The following is a 17,859-nucleotide window of genomic DNA, read 5'->3' as shown; positions in this document are numbered from 1 at the left end:
AGCTTTCATTATATATAGTTTGGCTTTTTACTACTATAAATGCAAAAAAAAAGGGCAAAGTATTAATATAAGCAGCTCTCACTTTATGGTCTTTTTAATAATTTCTCTAAAGTTTGTGTTTTTTGACTGAATACCTCCCGTATACCTCCTCTTCCTAGCCTCAGAGAAATACTGACAGGGATGTCATTATTGATCATCATAAAAATACATTTTAATGTTTTTATTAACTGGTAGCTGCAGATATGAACAGTGGTAAAATTAGGTCATTAACCAATGTCAATGATTACTGGAGCAGATAAATAAATATTGGAGTTGTCTCCCACTTACCTTCATAAAAACCTACAGACCAAAAACACAGAAGAAGGTTGGGCTTATTCCTGCCAGTAAGAAGGGAACACATGTTAGAGGTGTGAATGTGACATAGAAATAAACAAACATCTGATATATTTGGCTGCTTTAACAAGTTATCCTGACGAGTACACAGGTTACTGCATAAGCTGGACCTGAACAGTGGATCTGGCTGCACAATTACAGTCAGGTGTCAGTCATAAACTCCTCAAAAGCCTTTTGAAGAAGGCAATGTTTCTCATGTCTGGGTGCACTTCCAGAAGTGATTAAACCACTGTCATTGTCATATCTGCCCTTCAGTGGCGCATCTTTGCATTCCAACTTGGCTGTAGCATTAGAGCTGCGAGGAGGAAATGGCAGCACAGTCATCCAAGCAGTCCGCAAGTCACAGCCATAACGGAATCCAGGCTTGGAGCTGCAAACGCCAGCTAGCTGAAGGATTGGTTTCTGGAGTTAGGAAACAGCAAGTTTTGGAATGCTTTTGAACCTCAGTCTAGGTCAAAGATTGGCAAATCAAAAGCTGCTCATTTGTCACGACCAGATTCAATCAGCTCTTCCTGCTTGCTTTCGATGCAGCAAACTGAAGCTGCAGATGCCATATGGTTGGAGAGAAAAAGGGTTAGGAGGATGCACTTGTGTGCTGATGACAGTAAAAACAAAATGGTCTTTTACAAATCATAATCTCTGTCATACAGATAGCAAGGACAAGAAAATAATTTTTCTGACGAAATTCTACAGAGCAGAAAACAACTACTGCTTCCAGCCTCTCAGGAAAAAACAACTGGCTACTTGGGGAATTATATAAAATTTTATTTAAAAAAAAAGAGCATGACAGAAAACATGGAAGAAGACTAAACTGCCATGAGGCACTACAGAGATGGGAATGTGCAGAGCACAGGCTGCTGGGATGCATAATATGAAATAGGGAATATACTCAGGGGAACATAAACACAGAAAGCATCTCAAGTGAATTAAGTAGTTAGCATTAGATTTGGAAAAGTCATAGTTTAAAGAAGCATCAAGAACCATGTTTCCTATAATCTGCAATAAAGAAAGGGGAAAAAAAGATAAACCCACACCAAAACACAAAAGGGAGGCAGTTTTAGGATCTGGAAAAAAAATTAAATAAAAATAAAGAAAATAAATAATAAAAATTAAAATAAAATAAACTCTGAGCTGCTTTGCAGTGTCAAATACCCCAGTGTGAAGGATTTTTGCATTACTGTCTTTGGAATGTTTAATATTTTCATTACAACAGTTAAACCTTCCAAAATAATCTGCAACAGTAGCTTCTACTGCAGACTCTGTAAGAAAGGCAAAATCACATCCATTCTCGAGGTAGATTCTTAAATTTAAAGGACAGTATCCGTTACTCCATCTCCACCAGCTGCACCTCAGGAGGAACCGTGCTTGTCAAAGTCCCTTGAACTTCAGTGGCAAGTTGACCCCATGTTCTTTCCTGTAGTCATCCAACAGCAGACATGCTTTTTAAAAGATCTATTTTCAGTAATCTTTCAGACACATGGGTTCCTTTTGAAGGCTTGCCTTCATTTATCACACACAAAACATAAAACCCAGGCCACTTGCCTTTTGTAATTTCTCTCCAGGAAGTAAATGCTATCAGCCTATTTAACCTTTTGGTCAAAGATGCTTTTGTTTGCACTTTAATTCTTTTAAGGACGCTTCAGGGTAACATGAAGCAGCAGTTAAAAAGGAAGTAAATTGTGGCATTGACTTTAACATTTGTCACATTCCTGAATTTATATAAAAAGACTTTAACTGAGCTGATGCTGAATCTCAGCCCCCTGGCAACTTTCTTTCCCTTCCTTGCACCTCCAGATCCCTTCACCAAGATGAGCCAGCTGCAGCCTTGCCAGTTCCCTTGGCTCTAGCATACAGAGTTGCCATTTTTAATAGTTTTCTCTAATATTTAAACCCTTGGATGAAAGGCTAAGTTTTTTCACGTTAAAAAAAAATTATAGGCCTCAGAGGAAACATCACAAGCATGACCAAAACTTTCAGGCGCGTGATAAATGCACACTTTTCTTCTCCCTTGTACTAGCTTCAGTTGACATCAGATCTTAGTGCTCACTGAACAAGACTGCAGGATGCCAAATTAATCTTGAGTTGTTTTAGGGCCATATTTTTATCACTAGTGTAAGACAGACTAAACAAAATGTATTTCTTCCTGAGTGAATAAAAAGTAGCATTGAAGTAGGAGCATTTGACCTGAAATGGGTTTTGGTTGTTGTTTGGCTGTTTGTTTTTTTAAACCAGGAATAATTAAGTATGATGCAAGTTGGATTGTTACATAGCTCTTTAAGTTAATATTTCATTCCAAAATTTTTGTAAGCCTAAATGAGACCAAGTAAACATTTTATAACCAGGCATTATTGCATTTGTAATTTTGCCCAAGGGAATTTTATACAGTTAGACGCAGACAGAAGAAGAAACCTGGCTCCAGTGAGGCAACTCCAGTGCAATGCTTGAAGTCCTGTCCAACATAAAGTAAAAAATAAAGTTTGACACACAGCTTCTGGGGTGTTCTCAGAGCAAACTAAGGCATAGCCAAGGAAGCCATGCAACATGGAAGACACAGCTACACAAAATCAGGATATAAAAATATCAGTGTACAAAAATACTGGAGAAGAGAGAAGACTGCTTAGGTTTAATGCTGGGGCTGGCTGTGGTCCCATCACTCCATCTACTAAGTCCTGCATCAAATTGGGTCTTTACATAGTGAGATTGTCAAGAACGTGCACTGCATCCTCCCTGCTCTGCATTTCAGATGGAGCTCATCTGGTGGATTGCTGCTGCTCAATTTAATTGGCCAGCCTATTTGGGCTTTCTTTATGGGTAGGTATTTTTGTCCCATTTAATACCTAATTTTTATTTATCATGTGCTTTCCAATTGTTTGCTGAGTCCAAGGCGGTGTCAAAATAGATTGACTGGGTACAGACACATAAAAAGTTCATAAACTTTTTCAGGTGGAGATTATGTTCTAATATTTAGAAGTACTCTGTTATTTAGGATTTGTCAAGGTTTGTTTTTAACTGTTTTTGGATGCATTTATTTTCTTTGTGGCACAAGAGCAGTGTGATAACCAGCATCCGTACTACTTCCACCACAAAGACTCTAAAGAGTATAAGCTACAGAGGGGGACAAAGCCATATGATGCTTCAGTGAAGGCTATCTTGATCTCCCAAAAGAATTTGGGTACATTAATATCTGAATGTACTTATTCTTCTACAGCAAAACAGGAGAAAATCAAGGAATTTTGGAGCTGGTTAAGAACAGTGCAGTCATCTTGTTCATGACCTTCACCTTTGTAAGACAGGCAAAACCCAGAATATATCCCATTTGAACAACTTTCCAGCTAGTCAAGAGTAGCAAAAGGTGAGACAGATGTAGCCATCACTCCCTTTCTTCTACCAGCTCTACGCAAATTTCATAATTTTCCACTTAGGCAGAGCTTGTTAACCTTCACACAATGCTACTCTTGGATTTTCCATTTCAATCTGTTTTACATAAGATGTACACATCATATTTATAATTTTTTTGGTTACTCTTGGTCCAGCATATGAAGAATATAAGGCCTCTTATTGCAGCTACATGTTCTGTAACTCATATGCAGACCTGGTAATGTTACTCAAGGTATTTCACAGTTGGCCAAATCTATATAATCTTTAAAACCAGAGAGGTTGTTCCTGCTATTACAATGCCTTTTAATACTGTAATAAAGTCTCCATACCAGCCCCTGTAATTGTGAGCTGAATAATTCAGGTGTTTTGAGGTGTCTGATTTCACATTAAAGCTAAACTGAAGACTTTGACAGAGGCCTCTTATTAAAGATGGGTAACAGATACAGCACAATGCAACCACTTCCATTTGCTGCTGTATGGAATGTGCTTCTGCCATACTCTGTGTGTCAGCCAATGGGCAGCTTACATAGAGCACAACAAAGCTGGGTCCTCATCTCAGTTCCATGGGTGTTTTCTTCACCCCATTGACACTACTGTCACCAAGGCAAGTTTGAGCTGAGGGTTTGCTTTTGATTTTTGTGGCATCTTGTTTTGTGTTGGTTTGTTGGCATTTTTGCAAGAGAGGAGCTCTAGAGTTACTCCAACTAATTAATCTTTAACCTCTTCGTTAGCTTGGTTATGAAATCTTTTATCCGTAACATTGATTTAATTCAATCCCTTCTACAGAATCTTATTACTTCAGGCAATGATAACATGCTGATTATATATAAGCTTGCACTTTGAAAGATTTTTTTGTAAGCCCATTAAGTTTGCATAAGGAAGCATGGCACAAACACAGAGATGAAGCCAACTCGTCTTTAGGCAGATGGGACTCAATATTTTCTAGTTATCACACTGTTTTGTGATTAGCCTTTTAAAAAATTACATATAGAGAAAAAACAGGAATTTGAAGGCCCTGAGTTAATATTCTTCTCCATCTGTATTGGCAAACTAAGCACTACACTGTATGGCCCTGGTCATAAAGTTCACATGTTGCATAAAGATCAGATGAAGCTCTTATTTTCATTCAAGTTCACTTCAAGTCAACATTTACCAGACTGACCTACTTGGGTTTTGGTAAACTCTTAACACCAAGTCAGTGTTTGTAGATCAAACCATAAATACAAGAGAACTAAATAAATACTTATCGCTGTTATTAAATGTGATTATCACACTTAAATCCCTAGTGAACAGCTTTACAAAAAAGTTATTCACACTACTTTATCCTTCTTATGTTTGTTGAATTCTATATCATTACAATCTAAAATTAATATTGATGTTTCAGGAAAGTGGTGACTTTTGAGTTGAAAAAGAAAATAAAGAGTCCAGGGTAACAACGACAGCTGCCACTGCCTCTGTGGGGGAATCTGTTTGTCCATGTGCTGAATTCCAGTGATTTCAAACAGCACTGGTCAAAGTGCAAAGATCCATCCTATTTGAGCTGACTGAAGACCTGGGGACAAACTAATCAGGTCTGATCCAAGGTCCACTGTGCATTTCCAGGAAGCAGGTATTGTAAAATAAATACTATCATTTAAATCTGATCAGGACAGAGATCTATTAAAAACCTCCTCATCTTCCCTCCCCCAGTTTAGCACAGCATGCAACCTCCTTGTCTTATGATGCCATATGCAGCTTTGCAACTGTTTTGCTGAGCTTCCTCAAGACTATGTTTAACTTGGTTACCCAAAGAAGGTCATGAACACATCCATGTTGCAAGCTGCTTATACAGTTTTTGCACAAGCTCAAGGAAATCCAAAAGGAGAAGTCATACCATAATTTGCATTCAAGCTACCCACATCCTCTGCAGCCTTGCTACCTGGCTGAAAACACGGTTGCTATCTCTCTGCTGAATGTAGAATACTGATGTCCACTGTTAACAGCAATTAATCATTTCTTTGGGAAAACTTCAGTTAAAGATACTTTTGGCACTAGTTAATGAGTAATCATTAATTAAGGGAGACAACACTATCAGTTAGCCATTAAAAGGTATCCTGTTTTGGGTTTTTTTTTTTTTCCTACAGGGAAAGATCATAGAATCACAGAATGGCTTTGATTGGAAGGGACCTTAAAGACCATTTAGTCCAGCCCCTCTGCTCTGTGCAGAGACACCTTCCACTAGACCACGTTGCTCAAAGCTCCATCCAACCTGGCCTTGAACACTTCCAGGGATGGGACACCCACAGCTTTTCTGGGCAACCTGTGCCAGTGCCTCGCCACCCTCACAGTAAAGAATTTCCTCCTAATATCTAATCTAAACCTACTTTCTTTTAGTTTGAATCCATTCCCTCTTGTCCTGTCACTACATGCCCTTGTATAAAGTCCCTCTCCATCTTTCTTGTAGGCTCTCTTCAGGCACTGCAAAGCCACAATTAGGTCTTAACTGAAGAGTTCTTTTTTTCCATAGATGCAGGAGGTTGAATTCCAGAAAATCCTTATACATCTTATCTGTAGTTTCATATTAAGTTTATCTTCCTAAGCCAGGCAGGCTTAGGGCAGGCCCAATGTGCTCAGAAGGAGAGGAAGGGAGGAGGTACCACGCCCTGTCCTCTGATTGGCACCAACAATAAAGCCCCATCCTGTCCTCCCTACAGCCAATCCAAACCACTTTATCCTGATTTATACCAGCCAACAGCACAGACTTAGGCAACAGTCATCAGTCAAAGAGGAGTTTTCATCTAGATTATAGTAATGCTGTTATGTATTTTTTACCACATCCAAGATCAGTTTCCTTAAGTCTGTGCCACAGCACTAACATGTTTGTAAGGGACAATTACTTCCTATTTTCATGCCACACAGTCAAGTGCTGCCCAAAAGCTCCATATGTTGGCATGTGCAGTAAGAGCTGGAAATTGTTCTTCCTGAAATACCACAATTGTTTATCATTAGTGCTATTGATGCATTTCAACATAATAAAATGTTGTAAAACCCATTACACCATTGTTAACTGTGGCTAAGAAAAGCAATCCTAATGGCATGGATGAATCCACAAGGGATTACATAGTTTGATTTGTTCAGCCTAAGTCTCATAACAAAAAGGCACAAAGAAACTAAAGTAAGGTTTCAAAATCATACAGTTTCCTAATGATAGAAATAACTGTAATACTATTTTTGTAATACTATGTATTTAGAAAAAAAATATTGAAGAAAGTAAAAGCATAACAGAAACTCCCTTTGTCAAACAGAAGTGATGCAAGTGGAAGATAAAAACTCTTTCAACCATCTGCTCAACTCTTATCCCTTTTTCTCCATATAAAAATATCAGTAGTCCCAGTTTCACTGAGCTCCTCTGGAGCCCTACACCCCCTTGTCGAGCCAATGTGGCCCAGGCTGAGGCTGATTGACCTACCAGTGTTTTGTGCCTTATCTCACACTCTCAAATGCAAGTTTCTCTAAGGTCCCAGCTGTCACCTCCCTGCTCTACAGCGCCAAGGTTTCCAATGGACGCTGGTGGCTCTGAGCAGGACACTCACCATGTTGTTCAGGTGAGGATGCATCCCCAGCTTTGGGGGTTGAAAAATAGTATTAAATGCAGTTGTGCAATTGATAAAGGAAGTCTCATTATTAGTAGAACTCAGATCTTTCCACTTGCTTGCACTTAAAATTGTCAAGACTGAGACATCAGTGGAGCCACTATAAGTTTTGGAAGGGGGGAGGAAGGAGAAGACGGAACAGGCTGATATGTTGAGGTTCTGAAAAATTATCAAACAAGATGTGCCTTGTGTTAATGCTGAATGATACATCACAGCAAATTCAGTATCATAGAACCATAGCTGCTTATCACACTCAGCTGTGAGAATGGCCTACTGAGTTAATTGAGGTCAAGAATTAATTGCATGTCTTTCAGATAACACTTCTAAATGGCAGCATCTGTCTAAAGAGAAGACATTCATTCAAATCTTTCAGGCCAAAAATTTACAGAGAAACAGAAAGTCCCAGTCAGAGCAAGAATGTGAAAAAGTAAGTAAAATGTTATCTTGTCATAAAATGTGTCTGGATTGGCAAACTGTAAGTATGGATCAAAGCAGTAATATGCTGGAGAAAGAGCTCAATACAGCATAGTGTACGCTTGAGTATTTAATCTGCTATTTAATGTTCTCTTCTCTGTACTTGTGTATTCCAAGGAATTTGCCTCCCAAACCCAGCCTTGCATCCTCTTTTCCACTGTTAATACTTAGTGATGACTGAGTTAGATTCTTACCAAGACAAAGCTACCAAAGATGAACAGAAAAATAAACAACAGTTGAAGAACAAATTATGTTGCATTTGTGACAGCTTGTTAGTAAGGGTTCTCAGGCTTCACTGGTGAAGAAACAGGATATACCACGGGGTGGTACTTGAATTCCAGACTATCTTGGTGCCTGAGATTACCAGCTGACAACCTAGCAGGGAGCAGCCCTGGCCAGGGCAATGTCTCAGACATCTCCATGAGTATCTACCATGCCCAGTGATAAGCTCTTTCTTTTCCTGAAGGCAGGGAGGAATGGAAGCAGAGGCTTGCCACCTTCTTGTTCCACACCAGCTATTGCTGTCTCAAGTTGGGGTGGAGGCCAGTAATTTGGACTGTGTAAATTATATTGCACATTCCACTCCCTACAACACACACTCTTATTGTGGTAACTTCTGTCTCCAAGTGGAGGTAATATAGGAGTTGTTACATTCCTTAAATATTGATCATCTCTCCCCTAATGATGTGGTACACATTAAAAAACAAACAACCAACGCCCCCAGCCAACCAACCCCAAATCTAAACCAACATCAGTTGTTAGATGAGTGCACAAAAACATTCCCTGGGCTCCCTCTCCTAGATGGCAGCAGCATCTAGGACTGCGAGCAAACATTAATTACACGTGTCCAAATCTACAGCAGAAAGGCTCACAGGTGAGCCTCACAGGTGAGGGATCTCTGCCATTCATTATGCTGCCAGACACCTTCACACTTGCTCCTGGCCACTAAGTTTTCCCTGTGAAAGGTGAGCAAGAAGGGAGCAGCTCTGACACGTGGTCAGGTAGAGGCTGCCACTGACTGTAAAGCAGCCAGGGTGATCTGCACTGTACACGTGCACAGCATTGCCCAGCTCATTCTGCTCCCCCTCCTCCCTGACAGAAACTCAAAACATCGCAACTTTTGGCAAAAGTAACTTCAGGGAGTTACAGAAAGAATCACTGGGTGCATTTGGAAGGACTGGGTGCAAGCACTGCTGTGCAGGATGACCTGTTAGAAGCTATGGATTATGTCTTGAGGTGATGGATGAAAAAGTGCAAGCTAGCAGCTGAGTGAAGACACAACTGAGTAGAATTCACTTGTGAATTTGCAGAATCAAGGCAATAGATTGCAGGGAAAAAAGTTGATCAAGCTTGCTCAAATTATACTGTGTAATACACTCTAAAGAAGCCTTAATCATTGCAGAAAGTCAGGAAGATTTGCAAATCACTGCTGTAACCAACACACCCAGGAGCAGTCATTCTTCACCAGGATTTGCCAGAGCCCTTAGAAAACACTACTTGACTTTGTGCTCAAAACAGAAAGATAAAAACATAGACTTGCAATTTTGTGTTGCAATGCTGCAGCTCAGACATCAGCAGCTGCCAAAACCCTACAGTCTCTGGTCACCATCTTTAAAAACAGATGAAAAATGAAATATCCTTACAAAATAAATGGATTAACATTATGTTCCAGTAGAAAAGCAATGAGTATCACAGAAAAACTCTCTGTACCCTTGTTCACAGAAGCTCTTCGCTCTGTGAGCTGTGTTGCTGAGATCCTACCCAGCCTGTAACAGCTGATTGAGTTCACATTGAATTTCAGCTGAACTGTTATAAAAATCCTGCAGGGTTTCCACAAAAGGTCATCACAATGCATGCAAATGCAGGATGAAAGGATATAAAAGAACATACAAGATAAACAATATGAATTCCTGATTAAAAATAGTTCAGCTGAACCTAGGTATTACATAAACACCAAAGATGACTTTTTATAATCTGATCATGCTAGTCAGTGACTTCACTATGCAGGGAAACATGAGCTGGAATACTCAGATTTTTCAGTGCATTCTACAGTTTCACATATAGAGCCATTTGCACGCATTCAGTTCCAGGCAAAGTCCACTGCTAAGTACATCTGTTTTCTGTACACAGAGCTCAACAGGGCTGCCTACATAAACACAAAAAAAAAAAAATTGAATTTTGAATCTATGATACAATGCATGTGAAATCTAGCTCTTGCTACCATCTGGATTAAAAAGAATGTTCATGGACAAGGTTCTCATTTTAGCAATTCAGAAGCATTAATTCTGTTACATTCGACCTAATCATCAAGAACATTTAAATTAGTCCTTCATCAGTAGAGTTTCATTACTTAACATGTGCTATTTGAGTGCATTGATTAAATGTACTGTTTGTATTTCCCCTTCCTCAAAACTCAAATATCTTGAGAACTTTTTCAGATTCTCTTTTAGAATTAAGTTTTAATCTTTGCTGTTACAGAAGTTTAAGTTTGTCCAGTTTCTTTTAACTTCCACCCTCCTTCAGAGTAACAATTGCTTACATATGCACAAATACTTCAAAGGCTTATATTCCTGAAGATGCAAAGTTTTCATGCATCTCCAAAATACTTTAGTAAGTGAAATGTCCATGCAACTGCAGCTCCTTCTACTCCTAGGTAGCCAAAATGATTAAAGAAACTAAATAAATAATTAATCACAATTAGCATTCTTTGTAATGACTGGATTCTTTTGCCATTACCTGGGTAACACAGATAAATATTTTACTGTATCAGGTTGTACGTCTTGCCAGACTTGTAATTGAAGTGGCCTGGAAGTTTAATATTTTAGAGAGGCACAAATGAGTCATGGTCTCAACTGCCTGTGCTGAGCATGAATTATGCACCTCATTTTAACAGCAGTCCAACACAGAACTATGGCAGAGATCCTGTGCCCTGTGTCAACCCTACTACAGCATTACAGGGATTTGTCCTACATTAAAGGAAACTTTTGTCTACATTCTGTTTAGAAATTCAAGTCTTGTGAATGGCTTGTGAATCCATGCAGACTGTTGAGTAATCACATCACTGGTGAACAAATTATATCTCAGGCAGCACAGCTGTAGATTGCTGCTCTCTTGCTGGACAAAGTGCTTTCCACCTCTGCCCTTCAGCTGTCAGCTTTTCATTATCAGCACCACAGCTGGAACTAAGAATGGGTACAAATGAAACACTGCTCCAACAGCTGAACTGTTGGGACTGAGCCAGGCTCCACAGCTTCTTTACAACTTACAGGTCAAAGTCTTCCTGAAGGAAAGATAAAGGACAACATGAGTTATGTTTTTATTCACGTGTGATCTTAGTACTTCCATACTCTAGTGTACTAAGTAAATAACGTTATTACTTGTAATCATTTCTGTGAGCACAAGAAGCATGCTGGGCTTTTTTATCTCTTCTAAAGGGCGGAGATGAGGAAATAAAACAGGTGATTAATTACAGTGATAAATTTTTAAATTGCTAATTTGCCATCAACTTTTGTCAACTGCAAGTCACACAAGTGCTGCCCAAGTCCCACCCACAGGATGGAGTGGCAGCCACTCGGCTTGTAAAACTACTGTTAAGTTCCTGTGTGATAATCCTTTACTCCTTGAATGGCAAAATGTCAGGCACAGTCCAGCAAGACTGGGCATTTGAAAGTCAAACCAAAACGAATTGAATTGCCTAACAATACTGTTGGAAGGGCAGATTTTTATATCTTTTTTCAGAAGGAGAGATTTTACTGAGCATTTGGCTCTTTTGAAAATTATTTTTTTTAAGCCACACTTCCTGGAGTCATATACTAAAAATAAAAATGAGGAATGAGAATAGGCTAAACATGATTTATGGCTATCATGATTGCAGAGAAGCAGCTGAAAGTAAAAGTTAAAGAGATTAAAAGTGGCATTTTTCAAATTTATTCAGATTGCACGGCAGAGTATTTGAGGTGGTCAATGCCAACTTCTCCCTGGGCTGCCTTGGAGCTGCTGGAAGTGGTCAAAGATTTAGAGCAGGAAGAGGATATCAAGCTCCCAGCAGTTTTTCATAGCAGAAATATTTTCATCTCTGCCAGGAGGAGATAAGTGGTCGCACACAAGTGAGAACTCACAAGTCAGAAAAACCACACCACAGGTAAATAGGGGCTGACTTGGCAGTGGCTGTCTGAAACCAGCACAGCCTGTAGGTGCTGTTATTAGCCATCACTGCAAGGGCAGTGCCCAGAGAGCACAAAGAGCAGCAGAAAGGCGCTGCTCAGGTGATCAGACAGGCATCACAGAGGGCTCTCCCATCTGTCTTCTCACAGCAAGAGCTCACTGTATTTGTACTACAGAGCAGGCTTCACTGAAAACAAATTTTAAGTTCCATATCCCTCTGGGTAAGCTGCTTTCTGGTGAGGTAGTGTTGACACATAAATATATTCAGTGAATCATCAACATTCCCATCTGCCATTTAGTACATTCACATCACTAAAGGGCAGACCTGAACATGAGTACCTGATCTTCAGCACTGATTTTTGTTGAAAAAAGGTTCAATTAAAAAAAAAATATTCATCTGCATGGCATTTAAAAATATTTTTTCTCAAAAGCATTAATTACCTTTTAAGTTCTTCACTGGTTTTGTTATCTTGCCAAATTGAACTACTGGAGGCATTGCAACACAGTTAAGAGTCATGGAGGTTGTGTCCTCCTTTTTCCTATACAAAAACAAATCCCTCCACAAAACAGAACAATATATTCTATCACCATAGTGAATTCCTAAAACTCTGAACAGCAAAACAAAGAATTAGGGGTTTGAGGGTTGTTTTTATTTTTGTTATGTGGTTTTGTTCTGAATAGGAAAACCAACACAACTGGGTGCTTTTTTAGGGTCAGGCTGAAATACCAGAATACAATTAAACATACAGCCTTCAAGCTGGTCTTCTGGTTTATCTTAATTGCCCCATTCTCCCCAAAATGAAAATCAGTGTATATTTTTGTTCTTAACCTAATTTACACACACTAACAGAAACACAAATCTCTCCAGTGGATCTATGATGCAGCTAGTACTACCCAGATGCAGTCAGGGTTAATACTCTCAGAAATTCCTACCCAACTCACAAAGACTTGGTCCACACTAAAACTTAAACCCTTACAACAAGGAGAACCAAGGAAATCTCCTGCATCTCTCTCACATGGCACAGACTGCTGTCAGGAAAACCTCTTCCTCGGCAAGGGTGAAAATGCACATCAATTCAATACAGGTGACAGAGATAAAGGAAATAAACTATTAGAGTTTGTACATTGGAGGGAGGATCAGCTCACTGCTTACATATATCAGATTCACTGATGAGTAGCAATAATTAGCCTAATTAATTACAACTGCTTTTGCTCCTCCCTTGTGGAATGAGGGAAAGACCTTCTGAAGAGGTCAGACATCTTTTGTCAATTATTACAACTCCTGAAATTTGCTCTGTGTCTGAAGTGGGTGACCAGCTCTGAGAGGTCTCCATCCACTTCACTCAACGATGTGGTTTGGACACTGTCATTTGCACCGACCAGTTTCTGCAAATACGTACCCATGAAACTAGTACCAGTGGATTTCAGGCTAAGTGATAAAAGCCTAGCTGTAGCTAGAATTTGTAAGTGTTCATGTAGGAATATCACTGGTATAATCTACAATCAGACCTCTGCAAACCTTGGGACTTTGAAACAAAGCGAGTCAGAAGCCGTCATCGCTCACTACTATGAGCTGCTGCCCACATGCACTGCTGGCAAATCAGGACATACTCAAGCATGCCTCACCTGCTGCAAAGCAGAGACTGACACACAGGCTTGGCCCCAGCCACTGCTCCAAAGGGCATTCCTTCCTTCCTGTCCTTGTCGCCTCACTCACTCGTGGGTGGTGACTCAGAGCTGCAGGCGGCCAGGGAACTCTGCAGTGCTCTCTGCCCTCTCCAGCTGCCCACGCAGAAAAGCCACAGTTCAGATGCACATGAACTCAGTTTCCTCCAGACTCCTGTTAAATACAGAAATACACTACAGGTGCACAGTCAGCCAGTCCAGCAGTTCACAATTCCAGGATACACCACATTCTTCCCCATCGCCTTTCTGGTACTGACTGCATTGACCAAGCCAGACAAGACAAAGCAGAATAAAAAACACTCAAGCCAACTGGAACTGTTTTAAGTGGATAAACTCATGATCTGATCCAAAGAACAAAGCTGGAGTCAGGAATAAGCACAAGACAGAGTCCCTTTCCAGCACTGCCACACACCTAGATGGTGTCAAGTGAAGCATGAAACTGTACCCTGAAGACTCACCCACCATGTTTGGCAGAGTCCATCCATCCATATCACACAGAGTTTATATTTATCCCAGTGTCTTGCAGCTCAACTACTACTCCTTGGGTTTTCTCCATAGTTAGCTGTGTGTTAAGCACGGACAGCTCTTCATTTCACATTAACTTCATTCCTAAATTTAGAGCTTCTGGGAAGCAAGGATGGACTCTATAAAATGGATTGCCAGCAAGCCACATACTTAAAATGCTGAGCAAAGTTATTTTAAATCAGCCAACCCACACAAGTCTCTTATTTTATCCCATCCTCCTTGGAGCTTTGTAGTCACCATTGATGCCCATTAAAAAAAACCTTCCAAACAATTGCTTTTAGTAATCAAAGTTTTAAAAGACTTCTGGAGAGCTCCACAATCATATCTGAGGGAATGTGAATATAAGACTACTTTATCTATAAGGAAAAAGTATGATTTTTAAGACTGTGAAGTGGTTATGGCCTAAGTTTTTTATCATCTATAAAATAAAACAGTTTCAGTATCTTCTTGACTGCTCTACTGGGTCACTGGTGAGCTCTGATAAAAAGAAAAATCAGCTTTTTACTACAGTTAGGTGTCCAGTAGACTAAAGTGTTTAAGGCACTGTTATAGGCTCTTTCTAACCTCAGAAAGACTTTTCTCTCAGAATTCACTGAATGCTGCCCTTACCTTATCTAAGATCCTTGGGTCAGGAGGCTGAGGCTAAATGCAAACTTCATTAACACACAACCAAGCTGTTCTTAATTTTGACAGCATCACTTGGAGGTATGCAAGCAAGAGATAAAGACCATATCTTAAAAGCAAATAAGAACACCAAAGAAATGCTTCCTATTTCTCAGCTAACAATCAGCAGAGTAGAGCAACTTTCTGAAGTGCAGACCTGGGATGACTGCTCACTGAAATGCAGCAATCTGGGACTTCAGTAGTGAGTTTGAGCAGCTGCTGTTTGGAAGAGAGATGTTCCTTGGAGTACAAACAACTCAGGAACTATCAAGGGTCACCAAGATAGATAGGCTCACACAAAACAGCACCTGGCTTAAAGATTCACAGGGGGAGAGGGTAACTGCAACACTGCATAACATGCCTTGTAAGAAAAGCATGCAACTCTCGGTTTTCCTTTGATTTCAAGAAGTGTTTTTTTTTTCTCAGTCACTCTCTCTGCTCTGGAGGTGAAAATGCCAAGGTTCTGGGTAAGTCTGCTTTTGCTTAGCATCTCGGGTTGTGTCCTTGGAGGCACCTATGTGTGGGAAGCAAGAGCAGCTCCCATAGTGCTGGACACAAAACTGCAGTCAAGCAGAGAGAACTACCAGTTCTTGGGCTTTACTCAACTCAGAAATGCTTTGAGAGCTGGCAGGGCTCCCAGGTTCCCCCCCTCTACCCTCTATTTTTACCCCCTGCCGACTTGGTTTGCACAGTGCAGACACCTGAGTACACCTGCACTGCCAAAAAAGGAACAGATTGTTCAGAGAAGATGCTGTTAGGAACTAAAAGGACATGTGTGTAAATATGCTGATCAAGGACACAGCAAGCACTTGAGGCAAACAGAAAGATGACAAACCAGAAAAGAAATGAAGCTCATCTGAAGGCAAGATGCCTCCATACTGTGTTGTATGAGATCTCACTTTCTCTATATGCATACACACACATACTGAATATCACTCAAAAGATATTTTAGGAATGCAAGAAAATTCCTTCAAATCCTATAAATTCTTTCAGTAGGTTGGTGGGGTTTTTAACTAAAGTTGTGGTATCACAAAATAATTCTTGTAAGTTTATGCATATGTTTAAAGAACCATTGAACTTGATTCTAGACATGTGCAATTCCCGTACAGTTTCAAAGGATTTAAGTTGAAATCTATCCTCTATCAAATACAAAAACTTCAGCTATATTAAGGCGTATCAGTCCTTGGGTAAAATGAGGGCATATCCAAGGAAACAAAAATAGGGAAGGAAGTCTAAGATTCCATGAATACCCACGATGAGTGCAACTTCAGGAATCACTTCTGAAATACACTTGAATGACCTTAGCAGGAGATGACACTCCAAATTCCAGGGGAAGGTAGAATCTGACAGCGGACATTCCTTCCCTGCCCTGCATTCAGTTCCACATTGCCTGGAGCAAGGGATCAGCCAGGAATCCAGAAATGACACTTTCTGGACACATGCCTCAGCACATGTTCACAGGAATGAGAGTGGCAACTACTTCCGAGAGTAACTGGCTACACCATCCGTGGAGAGGTCAGGTCAAATTATAGAGCCTAAGCAGCAAAATCTATTGTCTTAATGCTGCACTGCACATATTATCAGCACCTCCAGTCATCTTCATTCCATCATCTCCTCCTGCTCAGCCCAACAATTTATCCAAGCCAGATGAAGGCATATCTCAATGATTAGGAACAGCTCATGACGTAGCTGTCTGCATAAGCCCTTCTGTTGTTTGAATTCTTAGCAGCTGTCTCAGGACCAATGTCTAGCCACTGAATATTTTCTTTATTCTGCCAGTAAGTGAAACAGATCTGAATTGTCTTCCATTATCAGTGTGCAGCTATGCATAGTAGTCAAGTTACTGCTTTGTTTACTGAGAAACACTAAGGAGATTTAAGTTGGGTACATATCTAGAAGTGCCTTCCAAATTTTTTGTTGCACATCTTCAAGAACAGGCACCAGAGTCTGAATACAGGACTCAAACAAGAATAACCTCCCTGCTTCCACTAATAGTCAAGGATCACATTCACTGCTGATAGCTCCAACAGCAGCTTTCTGTATATTGCTGTAACTTTAACACTCTTCCTCACTTCTCTTTAGGTATTTTGAGACATTGTTTGCCTGTCGTTTCTGTTTGACAAGTATATTTCCCAGCATATTAGGAATAAAAAATACACCATGTTAGAAAACAAACAAAACACACACACAAAAAATAACCTCACTGCAAATCCAACAAAACATAAAACACTGTGCTTACATAAAAGGAGAATTTACTAATAAGTCCAGGGCCTTTCCTGATCAGCACACACTTATAACTAACCTGCAAATGAATCAGCATGATAAACTCTTCAGAGTTTAGAAATACAGGTATTTGTACAGCAAGCCACCTTCACAAGACAATTTCCAATAAAGTAGCAATTTCAATTTTCCTCCCCTGCAATTTCCCATACCTAACATCCAGATTCTCAGGCTTCAAGTATTACTTGCTTGGCTTTAAAACTGATACAAGTTCTTGGAGTTCTAGAGGCCTCTCAGATCAGGTGAGCAGATGTGTTTATAGAAGGAACACTTTTTTCAGCTGTAGTAGGGTTAATCTCAGCAGCCCACAGTCAGCTAAGCCTCAGGCCAGAGCAGGGCTTTCCCTGGATAAGGCTGGGGTTTGTTCCTACTAGGCTTCTCCTAAGTTTAGCTATGCACTCTGAACATCACATGACTTATGAGAAAAGTTTCTTCCCCAGTGTGGAAATATCTTGTAATTTCTGAGTTGTTTTGGAATGGTACCAAAGGTTTCCACCAAGATATTGGTCAATAAGAGCAAGAAACACACATTCATTATGCAGGATTAAAAAAAAAACAAACCAAAAAAAACCCCAAAAAAACAAAACAAAAAAAACCCCAAAAAAACAAAACAAAAAAAACCAAACCAAAACAAAACAAAACCCAAAAAAACCTCTTTGACCTC

General features: G+C 40.0%; 1 protein-coding gene across 2 annotated transcripts in view; it reads right to left on the bottom strand.

Annotated features, from left to right (window-relative positions):
* Positions 1-2,648: 2,648 nt before the first annotated feature.
* The window catches only part of INTS7 (integrator complex subunit 7), a 40,274-nt gene continuing 25,063 nt past the window's right edge, over positions 2,649-17,859 (bottom strand). Inside the window, exon 21 of one of the 2 annotated variants that reach the window (XR_008430033.1) lies at positions 2,649-2,842. The gene's annotated coding sequence lies outside the window, so the exon portion shown is untranslated. Of the gene's footprint in view, positions 2,843-13,689; positions 13,882-17,859 lie in introns of those variants that run through there. The other variant, XR_008430034.1, reaches the window with a different exon arrangement.

The sequence above is a fragment of the Vidua chalybeata genome, chromosome 3 (assembly GCF_026979565.1).
Source record: "Vidua chalybeata isolate OUT-0048 chromosome 3, bVidCha1 merged haplotype, whole genome shotgun sequence".
Taxonomy (NCBI): Eukaryota; Metazoa; Chordata; class Aves; order Passeriformes; family Viduidae; genus Vidua; species Vidua chalybeata.
This window is presented reverse-complemented; position numbering and strand designations above follow the sequence as displayed.